At 34.9% G+C, this 17,174-nt stretch overlaps 1 long non-coding RNA gene across 1 annotated transcript in view; it reads left to right on the top strand.

The window, feature by feature from the left end:
* The first annotated feature begins 1,373 nt into the window (after nucleotides 1-1,373).
* The window catches only part of LOC110459629, a 53,788-nt gene continuing 37,987 nt past the window's right edge, over nucleotides 1,374-17,174 (top strand). Inside the window, exon 1 of the long non-coding RNA XR_002463913.1 lies at nucleotides 1,374-2,044. This is a non-coding gene — a long non-coding RNA (uncharacterized LOC110459629). The remainder of the gene's footprint in view (nucleotides 2,045-17,174) is intronic.

Below are 17,174 nucleotides of genomic sequence, written 5' to 3' on the forward strand. Positions count from 1 at the left end.
CTATACAAATATTATAATTGTACAAATCAATACTTCACTTAAACTACAAATAAAGCCTTAAGCACTACTGCTATATCAGACTGAATATACTGTATACCGGACAATTTTCACCCAGTGAAGACTTGCGCCCTCCGTCGGTAAAAATCTTTTTTCGCCAGTTATAAATGTGACTATCACATTTACTTACTACGTATAGTATGTTGTTTACGTATGTTTGCTGTAATGATTTCCTTCCTTACGAAAGGTCAAAAAGGCAAAACATTTACTGCAGCGAAAATTTCCTGGTATACAGTATACTGATCCCTGCAGTATATTGAGTAATTAAACTATATAATCATCAATACACATGTTGATACACTTTTGCTGCAAATTCTGAAACCAGATATGTGATTGAATCAATGAACACAAGATAACAGTAACATATGATTGATTTTTCGAGTTTGAGGAGTCACAAGAATGTTTTTATATAATTATAAAAAAAATTAAAAAAATCCAAACATGATTTCGGGGCTCCATTGTTTCCTCCTTATGACATCAGTTGTAGTTGAATCGGATATAATTTTGGTGTATAGAACATAATGTATTTTTTGGCATTTGGCATTTCTAACTCTTGGGGCAAAAACTACGGCTTTCCCCCCACTTGAATTAAACGTTTAATATTTACGACCTCTGTACCACTGTCGAATGGAAACTGTTTAACGGTATGATTATAGCATTGACGAATCATTTTGAAAAAAAGAAAACCATACAATGAGAATTTTTTATGACAAAATTATTGCGATAAAATCAACAAATTATAATCAACAACAGTGTCTGGAGTATGAAAATGTAGCGGAACCTAACCGGGACTCGAACCTTGAACTTCGGTTTATTATACTATCCCTCTAACCGACTGGCCAAAATGTTCTACAGTTGAATAAAAACATGTGTTTTTGTATGTAAAAAAAAACAATTAGTGCAGTGCAGTGGGACACATAACAAAACGTTTGTAAGGTAGTTGAGAGTTTCTCTTGAGAAATATGAAATTGTGATCATTTGACAACCGTCTTTAAGGTAAAATCGTCAAAATATAACACTGCAATATGCTTTACTTTTACGCTTTAATAGGTAACCCTTAAAAATACATAGACAAGAATATGTGATTATTGTGCATTACACTGTACGTCATAGCTTATACAACGTTAGTTTACTTATGATGCAATTTACCTGTTCGCAAACATTTGACAAAAACAATAAGTGGTTTGCAGATTTTGTCAACGTAAAAGTAAAAAGGAAACAATGAATGCCACGTCCATTATAAGAATTATATAAAATCAACAGCTAGAGCCAGCAAATGGCCCCATGTCTCTCATACTGCCACAGACCTACCGGTGCGCTTGCCTCAGTTGTATGCCAGCATCCACCGGCGAAGGCGGTCTGTTTTATCGACGTCTATCAGGAGTTAATGCTGCATAAAATCCAAGTTTATTCCCGACTGTGATTTCTCCGGGATAAATTGGATGATACATACGGCGCTCGTTCTCAGTGTCACGTCAGATCCGGGACGAACTGGAAAACATCAAAACCGTTTTAGTTTTATTATATTGCTTTTTATATAACAACAGTTTGACTGATATCTACCGGAGCAAGAATCAAAGTCAATGGTACGCTTGAAAGGATAGACGATCCCAATGGGATTATTGAGGATTTAAACGCGACTCCGGATCAAAAGAGCGCTTGCTATAAAAAGGACAGAGTGCGCTCTGTATGGTACATACAAACACGGTTGGTTTCTGGCATTTAGTTAGTTAAGAGTCGTCGTGGAAACTACGAGCCACGCCGACTTCGTCTAAAGAAACAGTAGAGTAAACTGGAACCTTTGAGGATGATCGCTTACCAACAGCTTGCAATGGAATGTGATTAACCATTTATATGTCATTCATTTAAAACGGATTTGACTTGAAACCAATTGTGATTCAAAGATTGGGGCCATATTAATAATCAGTTTTTTTCACCGGATTTGTGTTGGTGGTCTGATATAGCAATCAAGCTTCAACAGGATAATGTAAGTTTACATTTATTTTGAGTTAATATCATTTAATTTTGATCAATCATGTCAAAGATAAATTCAAACTTCATTGCAAAGTAGATTGTGGATATCGTCCTCGTTTCGATATTTGATAAACGTTCTTTGGCTGAAAATAAATTCAATCTAGCTTTATTTCTAGATATATTTTGGTTGTTAAGGTGACAGAGGTAATGTGGTCCTTTTATTTTTCGTGAGACAAAATGCACGTTTTTAAAAGACAATGTTCGTAATACTTTTTTGTCATATAAATCTTGCTGTTGTGATTTCATTACATACCTGTTGAATCTTGTCAATGATTTTATCACAGACATGATGAATCTTGCTGAAGTGATTTTATCACATACCTGATGAATCTTGCTATAGTGATTTTATCACATACCTGATGAATCTTGCCATACTGATTTTATGACACACCTGATAAATTTTGCTGTTTTGATTTCATCACATACCTGTTGAATCTTGCCAATGATTTTATCACAGACCTGATGAATCTTGCTATAGAGATGTTATCACGTACATGATGAATACTGCCATTGTGATTTTATCACATATCTGATAAATCTTGCTATTGTGATTTTATCACATTTCTGTTGAATCTCGCCATAGTGGTTTTATCACGTACATGATGAATCTTGTCATAGTGATTTTATCACGTACATGGAGAATCTTGCCATAGTGATTTTATCACATATCTGATAAATTTTACTATTGTGATTTTATCACATACCTGTTGAATCTCACCATAGTGGTTTTATCACGTACACGATAAATCTTGGCATAGTTATTTTATCACAAACCTGATGAATCTTGTTATAATGATTTTATCACTTACATGATGAATATTGCCATAGTGATTTTATCACATACTTGATAAATCTTGGTATTGTGATTTCATCACATACCTGTTGAATCTCGCCATAGTGATTTTATCACGAACATGATGAATCTTGTCATCGTGATTTTATCACTTACCTGATGAATCTTGCTATAGATATTTTATCACGTACATGATGCATCTTGCCATAGTGATTTTATCACATACCCGATGAATCTTGTTATAATAATTTGATCACTTACCTGATGAATCTTGCTATAGTGATTCAATGAATTGGAGCAGGTATTGATTGTTACGTCACTTGTTTGTGAGAGTAACGTCATCAATTTTTGAGAAAACGACGTAATTTTCTCACACAGACCAATGACGTAACAATCAATACCTGCTCCCAAGAGAAGATAACTCTGCAATACGCAAAGACGGAATATGCATCAATGTGATCATCCACACAATAAACTGGTGGTATAGGTGGCCTTTAGATTGGTTACAAATACCTTCTGTCCAAACAGCTAGAAGGTGTTGTTTCATGGAAATTACCGGTTGGTTTCAATTAAAAAAATCGAAGAGTCGAACAATAACTATTCGTAAATATTTCTGCGCAAGTTGAAGCCAAATGATTACATAAAATCAAGAATTCTTGTTTACTTGAAACTCGAAAACCTGCCTCAATATATGACATGTCACGAACGATTTATATTAAAACACTTTGTATTGCATTGACATTTAGCGTGCACGAGATAACTCATATGTAAAAACAACTGGTTTTAAATATCTTTTCAAAGCGGTAAATACGTCAACAATTCTGGACAATCTCAAAAAACTTTTGGTCTGTTCTACAATATATAAATAACCATAGCTTATTTTAGTATTTATATTGAAATGTGTCTTTTACTTATAGTTTGTTTGATATTATTTCCTGTGTAACATGTTTTATCGACCATGTGTTTGTCGTAATGACCTCTCCTGCCACTAAAAATAAATATTATTCATAAGCACATTCATAGCGATGCGTGTTATCTTGTTATAACATGCATATAAAGAGATTTAATAAACATGTAAACAAATAGTATATACATTTGTTATGGCGTGATTCACAACCACATTTAAACATTGGATTGGGGTCTTCCCGGGATGTGCTTCGTGTTGCATCGTAGTCATGCATGCTCCTCGCTGGGTAGAAGATGGCTGAGTTGCACTGCATCATCTTTGAAAACAGTCCTTATATGAACTTAGTTGTTGCAAGGGTGAAAACCCCTAACCATTCAACCAAAATTATAAAGGTTCACACCATAAACTGAAAGTAAACTAAACGAAATATCGCATTTGAAGACAAGATGAGTATTTGTACACTTCAGAATTCTTGAATTTACCAAAATCCATGAAAATCCGTGTTCATGGCTTATTACAATACGAACGCTAAGAACGGCCAGTGATTGTTACTTGTGAGTGGAGACGGTTTTGTGCATTCCCTTATCTTACTATTCTTTTCGACATTACAAGTAAATTATTCCAGCGACAGGAAATCCAAACCACTTAAAGGTCGATACAATACATTTAATGGAACATTTGAAAACAAGCCAACATCCTTCTTTTTATATCGTAATAGCCTGCATCTATATTTAGCTATTGGTAATTGATATTGCACTTCTTTGGATGACTACAGTATACTTTATCATTGAGTTTTTTATGACTGCAGTATACTTTATCATTCACTTTTTTATGACTGCAGTATACTTTATCATTGACTTTAAATGACTGCAGTATACTTTATCATTGAGTTTTTTATGACTGCAGTATACGTTATCATTGACTTTAAATGACTGCAGTATACTTTATCTTTGAGTTTTTTATGACTGCAGTATACGTTATCATTGAGTTTTTTTATGACTGCAGTATACGTTATCATTGACTTTAAATGACTGCAGTATACTTTATCATTTGACTTTGGATGACTGCAGTATACTTTACTATCGACGTTAACTGACTGCACTATACTTTATTATCGACTTTGGGTAACTATTGGGAAGGATTGGATGAACAAGCAAAGCTATTCTAATATCGAAGATGTCCCCTATTACACAAACTATTCTACAACTTGTGCAATAACAGATTACCGGGCAACGTTTGAAGCATTATCATGACATGTTGTTGATATTGAGGTAAACAAATTTGACAATATTGTCTCCTTGAATACGTTTCAAAATAAATAAACACTTTCTTCTAGACACTTAAAAGCAACTGTAATTGTTTCAATGAGCGCAATATCGATTTTCAAATTATTGTTGGAAGAGATATAGTTTTGCCCTAGTTACCAGTTTGGTCTTGAAAACTATAAAAGGAAAATACAAGTCTTGTTCATCAGGACGCATGATGCCTTCCAATTGTTCTACCGTTTTGGTGACCTAGACGATTAACCCTAACCACCAACTAAGAACCAGTAGCCTAAGGATAAATACAAATTGTCACTGTTCTGTTTTGAAAAGTATGTTTAACGAATTTTGTTTGGCTTTCTTGTGCTTATTCGATGGGCTTGTAGCAATTTGGCATACAGAAGATCCCCTGTGTATCGGATTTCCGTGATTAGGTCACATCCAACACGCTTCCAACTTCAAGCTGTCGCTGATAAGACATACAATTGACTTGATTTATATGGATTTTTACCGGCATGAAACAGATTTAAAACCCGGTAGATGTTCTGCCTGGGACGCGAGCGCTTGCTGAGGTTTAAGGATGAGTCAAACTTCATGATGTCCGTGTACAGGTTTTAGTATGCAATATAATCATTAATGAAACATGCTTCACCAGTTTTCAGTGTATGATCCGATTTATTAATTATAAATGATATTCGCCCAGGATTGCTTTTGTTTGAAATGCATCATAATGTGTTTTGTGTGTTTTCTGCCGTTCCCCTTGTACTGTTAACTGATAATGTCTCGCTGCATCTGCAATAATGCTTAACGGTTTATTTGAAAAGTGATTGCTTCTTGATTAAATACTTGCACTGCAAAATGATTTTATTTTTCCATGACATCTTCATATTATTATCTTTTAAACAAAAAAGGGAATGCCACCAGTAATTCCTAAACAGCAACCCTAATACAGCATAATTGTCATGTACTCAAAAAAGCCAAAGGTTAAAAGTTAAATGAGCTATGTAATGTTAGTATTTTAATCTTACTATATTTTTTTACGGTTTGCTTTATGAGCTTAAGATTCTTAGTGTGAAGACGTCACCACAAATCAAGCCTAGAGTTGGACATGGAAGTCCCGCACCGGAAAAGCGTCTTTTAGCGTTTACGCAAACTAGGAAAATATTAATAATTTTGATAATAAAGTGTCCGCAAAGCAGTAATTTCCTTATCGTAAATGCAATTGCCCTAAAATCATTTTAGTTTATCTGATGACACGAGACAAACCTTTAATCTAAGATTGACAACACAAGTAATTGAGTTCTACTAATCGATATTAACATCATTGACATTTTGTAATAATTGATGCATAATTTCCGAAGTATTGTCAGCTTTAGCAGTAATAAAATACACGTATTTCTAAGGCGGATAATACTCTTGAAATCTAACAATCTACATCTAATATAAAGTTGTACGCCCAGTTTTCTCCCAATACGTACTCGTCACCCATGTGCACAAACTGATAGCAAGTTAGATAGTTCATTTCTGTTGGTACTTGTCAACTTGAGATGTAAGCAAAGATTTGTTGCCTAGCAACAGGCGCTATCAAACCAATAACCTTTGCGTTGTTGATTATAGGAACACTGGTACAGAGAGTATTTTTGTTAAAATCAATGTTTATTCATATTCGGTTGTTCAATGTACGTTTTAAATTCAAAGGATTCTAACATGCAGCAATATTAAACATTCATATTTTATGCAACATTATACGGGAGTTTGTATCAGTCTAGCATATCAAGTAGATGTTTTATGCATAATAAAACCTGCCCTACAGAACAACATTGATTATTTATTTTTTGTTTTTCATATTGTCAAACATCAATATGAACTTTTTTTTTTAAATCTAAGTCAGCTATGTGTCTCTACCATGTGTTGCTGTCTGCTAAATTGTTGCCAGTGGTGAAAATATACGTAAAGATTTTCAATTCGTTACAATTCGCTTGTGATAAGGACATAAAACAACACTTTGTGTAGTTGTAAATGTAATTGACGTGAATGCCAACTGGAGATCTACTTAAAACGTCCATGCTGGCTGTGAACTTTTCTGGCAACGTGAATTGGCAATATTGATTGTTCAACTTAGACTTTCAATTTATCATTCTACCATAGTACAAGAAGCGACCTATGTGCGTCCCCTGCCGAATCGGGGTTTTTCTTCTACTAGGAGGACATTTGTCTTTTTTCTTTTTGTTTGTTTGAAGTCATGTTCCATATTATCTACATGTATGAGCCGCAAAAACCTCTTTTGTGTTAAAGGGCCGTTAAGAACTCACAAAACTCAAGAAATTATCGAAAAGACCATAATTTATCTCCTGTCTTGTGATCTATTTTTACTTTCCCATCTAACGTACATCCTTAAATGAACCTCGCTGTTTATAGGATGTTAAACAAATCAAAACCAAAACTTACTATCGATTGTGTCCCCTATGTACCCGTCTTCATAAAAAAAATAGCTGTTGCGAGGACAACCTTACGTATCTGAACAAGAATCTACAAAATCAACTTCTATGTTAAAGGTTAACGCCCTAAAATAAACAGTGTAATCCTGTCGATTTTTTTTTTGATTTTTTTTACTTTTTGAATAACGCAGATTCATTAGGCCAGACCAAAACAATATGTTTCATGAAGCATGTTGGAAAAAATTAGGGTATGTAGATAACGAATAATTGTGTATGGTTTATATAGGAAAGGGATCCTGACTCCTTTGAAAATTGCCTTAAAACGTTTAGAGTAGGTAGGGTTATCGGAAACATTTCTGATGTTTTCATTTGGCCATAGCAAAAAAACTCTATAATGTACCAATTTCCTAAAAATGTCAATTGTTGCAGATAATCCCAACAAACGGTTAACCTGTTTTCAGTTAGTTTCAATTTGGTGTCTTTAGCGGAATGGTATTGCCATTATTTTTGCAGTGAGATAGCACTTTAAATTGTCATCAGATCCCTTAAATCGCTAAGAGACAAGTACACCTAGATACCTCATCAAGCACGCACGTACATTTCACAAAAGGGTAAACGTTCTTAAATTGGCTGTAAATAGGACAACCAAATCAAAAAGAGAGAAACGATACGTCCCATCTTATGCAGAGGATCCCATTGATAAATCAAGCTGACTATATCAGGTCGATTCGGGTCGACTTTTTTTCCCCCAGAGTCTGGAGAGAAATCTGTCCCTGAAAGTTATACATCAATATAGAGTCATCAGACAAACCATACAGGCACATAAATCAGTATACTCATCTGAAGAAAATTTATAGTATACCCCACAAAAGGCCAGACACATATATTATGTTGCTGATGGTGTCGATATGAGCTCGGCGGGGATAGGCACTGCTGATTTTTTCAAATCGTCCATGTCTAAATATTTCTGAGCTGTGGGATACATTTTATACTGCTGCGAAGCAGACCGTATTGTGCTATCATGTGTTCCGTCCGTTTGTGTGGGCATAACTTGTCACTTGTAATGACCTTTTGAATCGTGGTGGTTTCCTTCCTGTTGTTAAAACAAATCCATTTTTTTCTTCTGAATATTATAAAAGTTCAGGGTACTGTTATAAAAGGATTAATATAACATAAAAGTGGGATCAGGCATCAATTTTGAAACGAAGATTTTTGTTGTGAGCGCAACTAGTCCCACACTTTTAAACCGAGTTTTACGAAACTTTACTTGTATCACAGTTGCCATACACCTATAACGTCAAATGTTTAATAGCAATTTTTTCGCTTTGAGCATATCATATTATGCAGTTTTGCAGGTTCCTGTGTCATTATTTCACAATTACAGTTACCCTTTAAAACTGATTTTTTTTTCCAGAGCGGAACTTGTCCAACAGTTTCCAACCGAATGTTATGCAATTATGTGTGTATTAGGGTATTGCAAATATTGCAAATTTGCATATCAAATGATGTACTTGTGATCCCTCCTTGTCCTTTAACAGTTTTTGTATCTGTGTATACGTGACATACAACACGAATGAGACGAATAGTGATAGAGTTGGTGAAGATTTACACTTCTACAAAGTAACTAATCACATTGGGAGAAGGCGTTTCTAAGTTGTTATAGCTTGTGCCTAATCCCATTTGTTAGATTGAACGAATAAAATATGTTAAAATCAAAACTAATCACATTAAGTGCGAAGTGATCAACATGCATGCATTACACACATGGATGCACGTCTTTATATGTCTCGACTTTGTATAGTGTCATTTAGCAACATTGTTAAGCGTAGCTATAACAACCAACACATTAAAAACAATACAGGGTGATGCGAAATAAAAATTTGCAGAACAAAAAATGAAATAGGAAGTTCATTCCATATTAGGACAATATTGAGAAACATTCAAACATATTTGTATTTAAAATTGTTAGACAACTTCTACTATTTCCGCTAATTTCAAATGTAATTATGCAGGGCCTTTCGACGTCAACATTTGCTACTATAGAAAATTGATCATAGTAGTGTCGTTGCCCTGCTTAAGAAAATGTATGTGTGGGCTAAATAATGTAAATGGCTTATATTTACCAGAGTACAGAGTCAACTACTGTTGTAAATTGAGCTGATCCGATCTTTAGTATAGTGCCTTTGGTGTCTAGTTATGTACCAGTAGCCTGAGGGGAGACAGAGTTAGTCAGACCATTGGAGATACAGCTAGTTATGTAACAGTAGTCTGAGGGGAGACCGGGTTATTCAGACCATAGATAATACAGCTAGTTATGTACCAGTAGTCTGAGGGGAGACAGAGTTAGTCAGACCGTAGAAGATACAGCTAGTTTTGTACCAGCAGTCTGAGGGGAGACAGAGTTATTCAGACCATAGGAGATACAGCTAGTTATGTACCAGTAGTCTGAGGGGAGACATAGTTATTCAGACCATAAGGGACACAGCTAGTTATGCACCAGTAGTCTGAGGGGAGACAGAGTTATTAAGACCATAGGAGATACAACTAGTTATGTACCAGTAGTCTGATGGGATACCGGGTTATTCAGACCATTGGAGTTACAGCTAGTTATGTACCAGCAGTCTGAGGGGAGACAGAGTTATTCAGACCGTAGGAGATACAGTTAGTTGTGTACCAGTAGTCTGAGGGGAGACAGAGTTATACAGACCATATGAGATACAGCTAGGTATGTACCTTCAGACCATAGGAGATACAGGATCTAATACACGGGCGTTAATAGGATTACTGGCGAGTTTGACGACAGCAACAGCAGGTGGTATCGACGGAGGGCTTGGACGTTAACCACTTATATCAACTAGTGAAGTAAATACGATAATTCAGTCAATCATTGCTATTTATAGATTACCGTTAATCCATTTCCATATCAAACTCCGTATCAGCCGCCTTACATGTTGAGCGTTCGCTGAGGAAGGCAAAAAGTTCTGTACCCAGGCTGGGACATACCGAAGTCATTAAACATTGTAGTTGTTTTATTTGCTTAACGTCAGCATTTAGGTTAGTGGCAACAACTGGTTCACATGTTGTCAGTATTATATGGCCAGGTGGAATGCTGTGCTGGGTGCCTTCGGCATGGTATTTCAAAGAGATAGCACTATAAAATCAGCTTCAGATCCGCGCTATCACAAGGAGGCAAATACACTAACATATCCTGTCCCCGGCACACATACACAGCTGCAGGCGTACACAACACACATGGAGGCATGTCCTTAAATGACCTTTGCTGTTGATAGGACATTATACTCTAAGCAACCAACCACCCGAGACTCCGTTATCAGTCTCGGGGGACCGGATGCCCTTGGGCCGATATGGATCGAGGGCTGATACGAAGTAGATTAAAAACTGGTCGCATGATAACATTTTTATCATTTATTGCTCTATAACTTTATAAACAGTAACACATAAAACACACAGACATTTTTTTATTTCACGAACTTAACTATAATCACATTTTACCTTAAATGCAACGCAATGAACAAAATAGCAAACAAATGAGTATGCAGTGTGTACACAACCAGTTTTAGGTGTGATATATATGAAAACTATTATCCGGAAGTTAAAATGGATATGTCACGTGCCGGGCAGATATGGCGGGTTCTCCAATAAAATCAACACTTCATATTAAATGAATGTATAAGAACATGCTGTTAATATCAAGATGAACCAACTTTGTCAGGAACTCCCCAATAAAGATAACGTTGAAATAAATTAAAGGATGTATTGAAAAGGGTATCTTGATGCTGGTTTTTTAATAACATCGATTTGATTCTACAAAAATAAAAGGTTCTTTTAGCATAAAACTACGAATTACACACATTTTTGATATCTGGCCAGATCTAAGAATGTCTATCAATAATTCCAAGATACAATACTCATTCATTTAATAGAAAGAACAAAAGCAAAGAAAAAATAATCAATATTATGTTTATGTTGCAATAGTAAATGTACTCGTCAAAAATGCAACACCTTGTGTTGTATACCGTACAGTGATATATATGTTATTCGATATTTGCCATTGATCCATATCAAGTTATTAAATCATTGCTCCATCGATTTGCACTTTAAGTACCGACATCGGAAACAGCCATCTCATGTTCCCGGGCATCCCTGGCAATAACTAGCTTTAATAATACGTACAGGCGTAAAGTGAACGACACATACGTTTGTAGTAAAAATTAAAAATAAATTATAATCAGAAAGCGTAAATCTGTGAACGTCAAGTGTACCTGTACTAAAACTGTTCATAAAAGAAAAGATGACGCGCAGTTCCATTTTCGTTGTGTTAAGGGTTTTGTGTGGTCGCATCAACTACAGTTATATGAAGATGTTGTGAAGAAATGCTGGCCTACTGATGGTTTATCTTCTTACAGTACCATCACACGATCTGTGCTTTTTAATAGCATGACTAAGCATCACTGAAATAGATTTTGGAATAATTGTGTTGAAAACTATCCAAGATGCGTAAAATATGCATTTTAATTCTATGAATGTGTAATTACGGTATGTCAGTATAATGTGACCAGGTGAAATAATGTGCTTGATGCATTCGGTATAATGTTTCAGTAAGGAAACACGCTATGTCGACATCAGGTCTGCAAGGAGCAAATTACTTGACATGCTAGTATGACATAGTAAAATTGGTCATTTATTTGATAAACTACGTTTTTCTGTCTTCCTGTCAGCTTCTTTCAAAAATAATTGGTCGAACATTTCGATTAGATCCATTTGGCAACCTCACTACAAGTTCACAGTCGAAGGCATGTCATGCACCAAACATCAGATCAGAATATTTCCAGAATATCAGCTGATTTAAATTTCACGGATCCTGATTGATTTAACATTGGCGACTGCCTGACCGGATTGCACCGAAGCAGAGTCATTTGATAGGTTGTGTCAGAGGATTGGGAGTAATGAAGGGTCTACCATTGAAATACATCAAGTTGCTGATTACATTTGTTTTACCAGAAAAGACGTATGTTTGCCACTTAACGTAATGTGATAGCCAGCGTCGCATTTCTGAAGCAAGGATATTGCATGTTGCTTTTTCTTTGAATCGTTATTCGTTTTTAGGTTTACAGAGTAACAGGAAATGCCATCTCAGATGTGCATCCACTCCTTATTATTTCCTTTGGCCTTTAATGCAAACATGTGGACGAGTTTCACAAATAGATGATCTGTTATAAGTTTCCCTTCATATTATATTTATGTTAGAAGTTTTGGATTTTTCATGTTCTCTAGCAAGAAAATATGAAAGATAAAAAACGAGTATCATCAATCTAATATGAAGGGAAACGAGTGGCAGATTATTTTTAGCATATAATACAAAGTAAACTGTATAATTGTGATCTGAAACGAATATATTGCTCTTGACTGCCTTTTAAACATTCGCTTCACAATGACGTGACGTCACATTGATGGTTCCTATTCGATTTTGACGTCATTTCCGGAGTGATATAACACACGTTACATAAACATATTTTATTTGATGGCTTTATGACACTGCATAACACGGTATTCATATGAAAAATGTCATTTGACAAGTAAATTAATTACACATATTTTTCAACCATCGTCTTATAGTGGGTGTCACCATCTTGAAGTCTATGAAATAATGTGCTTTTGTGAGTGAAGACAATTAAATAAACAAAACCAAAAATAACACACGAGGTTATGCCTACTGTCATGCATAAACGTCATGTTGGAAATACCATTTATGTCACAATTGTCATATCAGCTGAAGTTAACGTTACGTGTTAAAAAGTAGTTTATTTAAGTCCATGTAACGCAAGTCAAACTTAGCTACAAACAATGTTCAATATGCACAACAATTATTCTGCAGTATAAGTTTTTACATTGTAACTGTCTGTCTAGTTTTATTAGATATGTTCATTTCAAGGTTTTGTTAACTTTCGTATACCATTTACCAAATTACAAAAGTTCTGTAACGCATTCCAATAAAGCCTACTAACGTGTTGTAACAGCACCGTATCATGTCTCTTCATATCATAATAAAATTTCAAACTGAAACATGATTCGTTTACGTTGCATTTACCAATGTATCTTGTACAGACAACCGTATATGAATTACAAAAGGAAAACCAAAACACATAGCGGAGTCGCGTCCTATCTCCTTAAAGCATCGTAATTTCGTTATATTACGGTAAGGGTATTCGTAGGCCTCGTGTGTCTGTTTGAACAGTAATTTGATGAGAAGCATACAAGGACAATTGCGTCCTTTACCTTGTTACAGTTGGTTCTGTGCAAAATACAAAATATTTTTCCAAAAACATTTTGAAATATGATATTGTAGTTAAATACAAGAATAACTGTTCTTACAAATCCATGCACACATAACACTTATGAAGGCACAGCCTTCAATGACCTTAGCTGAACCCTATTACCTTTATTATAAAAACCAAAAATAGCAAAATACGAAAAAATAATTAAAATGGTTGCGCTTGGGACCTCATTTCAGTTCTGAAAATTTTAAAATACGAACAATTTAAGAAAACACTATAATGTCTAAATACCTTTTGACACATAATAAAACGGCTTACAGGAACTGCGCCGTACCACACCATTGGAATGGGTAAATTCGTATTGTGATGTGGCAAAATTATTCTGGAAAATATCGGGGGATAGTTGGCAATGTCAGGTTGTTGCTGTTGCAGACAAGTCGATTAAGTTAGGATATAAAAAGGCAAGAATATCTAAAATTGATTATGTTTTTCATCCAGAGGGTTAAATGAAGTCCCCCCAGCGGCTCACTGTGTTAAAGTCATTTAAAGTGGGACCCAAAGCATAGTTTTTCTTCTTCGCAACATCTGAAATTCCTGTTGTTTCATCCTTCCTATTTTGTTTTCGACCGGCATAACAAGGCGCCAATCTTCAAAATATAAACGATTCCTAATGACTGCATGACGCATTCAGATTAATCTCAAAACAAATAATATATTTTAATACCTGAAGTCAAGAGGTAATTTCCAGACATAAATATACGAGTGTTTTTAAGGTGTTAAAATGAAGTTAAATTCCCAAACGTCAGATATTCCACAATAATAAGAGAATGATGTTATATTACGGGCAAGATGCTTCCTACGATCATTAGTTGCTTTGACCTGTTATCTTTGTACATAAGATTTATTTTTTGTGTTCAATATTCTAAATTACATATCAATTTTAATCCTCATTTCCATCATATTTTCAACTTTAAGACAGGCATACAGCTAACATATTGTTTTCGTGTGACCTTAACTGCATACAGTACTAAAGTGATATGTGATTGAACAATTTAATCACAAATTAATCCATGCATTGCAAACTAAATGAAAATACTGAATGAAACATGGTCTGTTAAAAACACTTTTCTGTTACACAATGGTTTAGTACAATAATCAGTGTAAAAGTAAATGTTACTATAAATACTCTCAAGAAATTAATATTTCGTGTGTCGCCATGTTCAATGGACACCATACTTATATAACCTTACTTGTTGTGAGAATGTAAACATAAAACAATATTGTATATATGAAGAAAACTGAGCTATAGTTAATACAGAAAAAAAGCATACAATATTATATAGTACCATCAAACATTCCGTTATACCTAGTTCTAATGCATGGTTTCATGTAAGCACTGACTTTAAAAACAATTTCCGTGCAAAAGGTTTACCAATTTTTTTGTTAAATCTATCGTGACGTCACAACATATTTTTTAATTTGTCATAAGAGTGAGGCAAACAGTGCTGCCTGCGATGTGTTACTGAACATGCTTATTATATAAACTGCTCTTGAAGGTCTTTAGTAATAGGGACGAATAATTCATGTGACGGAACATTGAATCTGATTGGAAAAATGTGTTGCCTGTTCGGCGCGTCTGGTCTTTGAAATGGTGTAACACACTAGTACGTGTATACATTGGCGTTAATTGGTTTAGTTTTAACGGTAATGGACGCAGCCTAATAGTTTGCTCTATATTTGATCAATGATAACTATTCGTCCGTAGATAATATTTAGTCCTCAAGTTCGAACCAATTATGGAAAACTATACAATTGCGTTTTTGGCAGAGTACAATTGTCGTCTCGGCAAGGCAATACATATTGTAGATTGCTATTGGCATAAAGGCTTTTTCTTCGCAAAGAGTTGACCAATCATAATCCTTTACTGAAATGGTTTAGCTTATATACCTATATGTAAACATCAGTTTCCGTTGGTATCGCAAAGACAATGAGCTACAATAAGCTTCCAAAACGAAAAGTATAATGTCGATGGAAACACCTTTGCCTTTTGTTATGGATTTGAATCACACCTCATTTGTATTTATCGTCGCATGTTCTTGATTAGTCTTGGCAATTGTATTAATTTGATAGTTGGATTTACTATTGTATTGATTGCTTTTTAGGAAAATGCTTGAGGATGAGACTGATCCTGCAAGATGTAATTACTACTTGGCGCCATTCTCATTTTTTTCCCAGTTTATAAAAATAGTAATAATATCACTATATGTGCATTGCGCCAGTAGCAGTTATAAAGTATTTGGTCGATGATAACTTCAGGGATCTCTTGTTATCGCATTAATATAGATTGGTAATTTTGTCAATGTGAAGATGCTCCGATATGATGTAATAATCATGGAGTTCATTACACAACAACCCTATATTTAGTTAGCACGTGATCATAGACTGTATATTGTTTCATTACGCCATGGTTGAATATATACGGATAAGCAGATTTAACTGTTCCGAATGAAAAAAAAAAGATTATGAAAGTATCAATTTTGATTAGTATAGTTGCTTTTCTCGGTTGGTATAGTCTTTATCCGCTATGGCTTCTCCTAAAATCGCGTATCTAACTGAATTAGAAAGCCTTTTCCAGGTCCTAATTACATTGTGGCTGCCATTTTGTTGTCGTTTTTTATCTTTTCCTGTTAATGACTGTCCATTACATTTTACTGAAGATCCTTTTAGACAAAACCTAATTTCCACCGTGATAAAATGTTTAGCAGGTGTGCGGCTCTAGTTAAAATATCCATCATTTCTATGGATTGGATCTCAGCGAGAAATTAAGGCAAGACAGAGGAAGTTGTGATATGCACTGATGTTGACGGAGGGGAAGGGGATATTGATATATTGATAAAAATACTTTTGACATCTGCCATACGCAATATGCATTACCATAACTTTAATAGTTGGTGCAATACCATTAAACGTTAATAATAATTAAATCGAGGGCACTCCTATTTTCTTTCCGTTTGTATTGGTATCCCCACGGTTTCGATTTTTGTAATCACGCCGAAAGTAACTCTGATATTGACCGGATCTTTTGATGCTGTGTGGTATTTTAACTTAAACATATGGTGACAGTTTACTGGTCTGATAGCTTAACCTTTTCGTCGGTTTCTATGCCTAAAGGGTAAAATTCCTTTATAGAATGAATGAAGTACGAGGTTGGGGTGGAGATTCAGGAAATGCCTGATTTTGTGTGTTAAAAGGGCACATATTTTAAAAATGCGTACAGCGCTATATCCGGATTTGTAAAAGAAACATGTCACTTCTCAAAGTCTTGCCAGTTCAATTCGAAATGTCACTAGCGTGATATACCCAATGTTTCTTTCCTATATATAACTT

This window comes from Mizuhopecten yessoensis, unplaced genomic scaffold (assembly GCF_002113885.1).
Source record: "Mizuhopecten yessoensis strain PY_sf001 unplaced genomic scaffold, ASM211388v2 scaffold10157, whole genome shotgun sequence".
Classification (NCBI taxonomy): domain Eukaryota; kingdom Metazoa; phylum Mollusca; class Bivalvia; order Pectinida; family Pectinidae; genus Mizuhopecten; species Mizuhopecten yessoensis.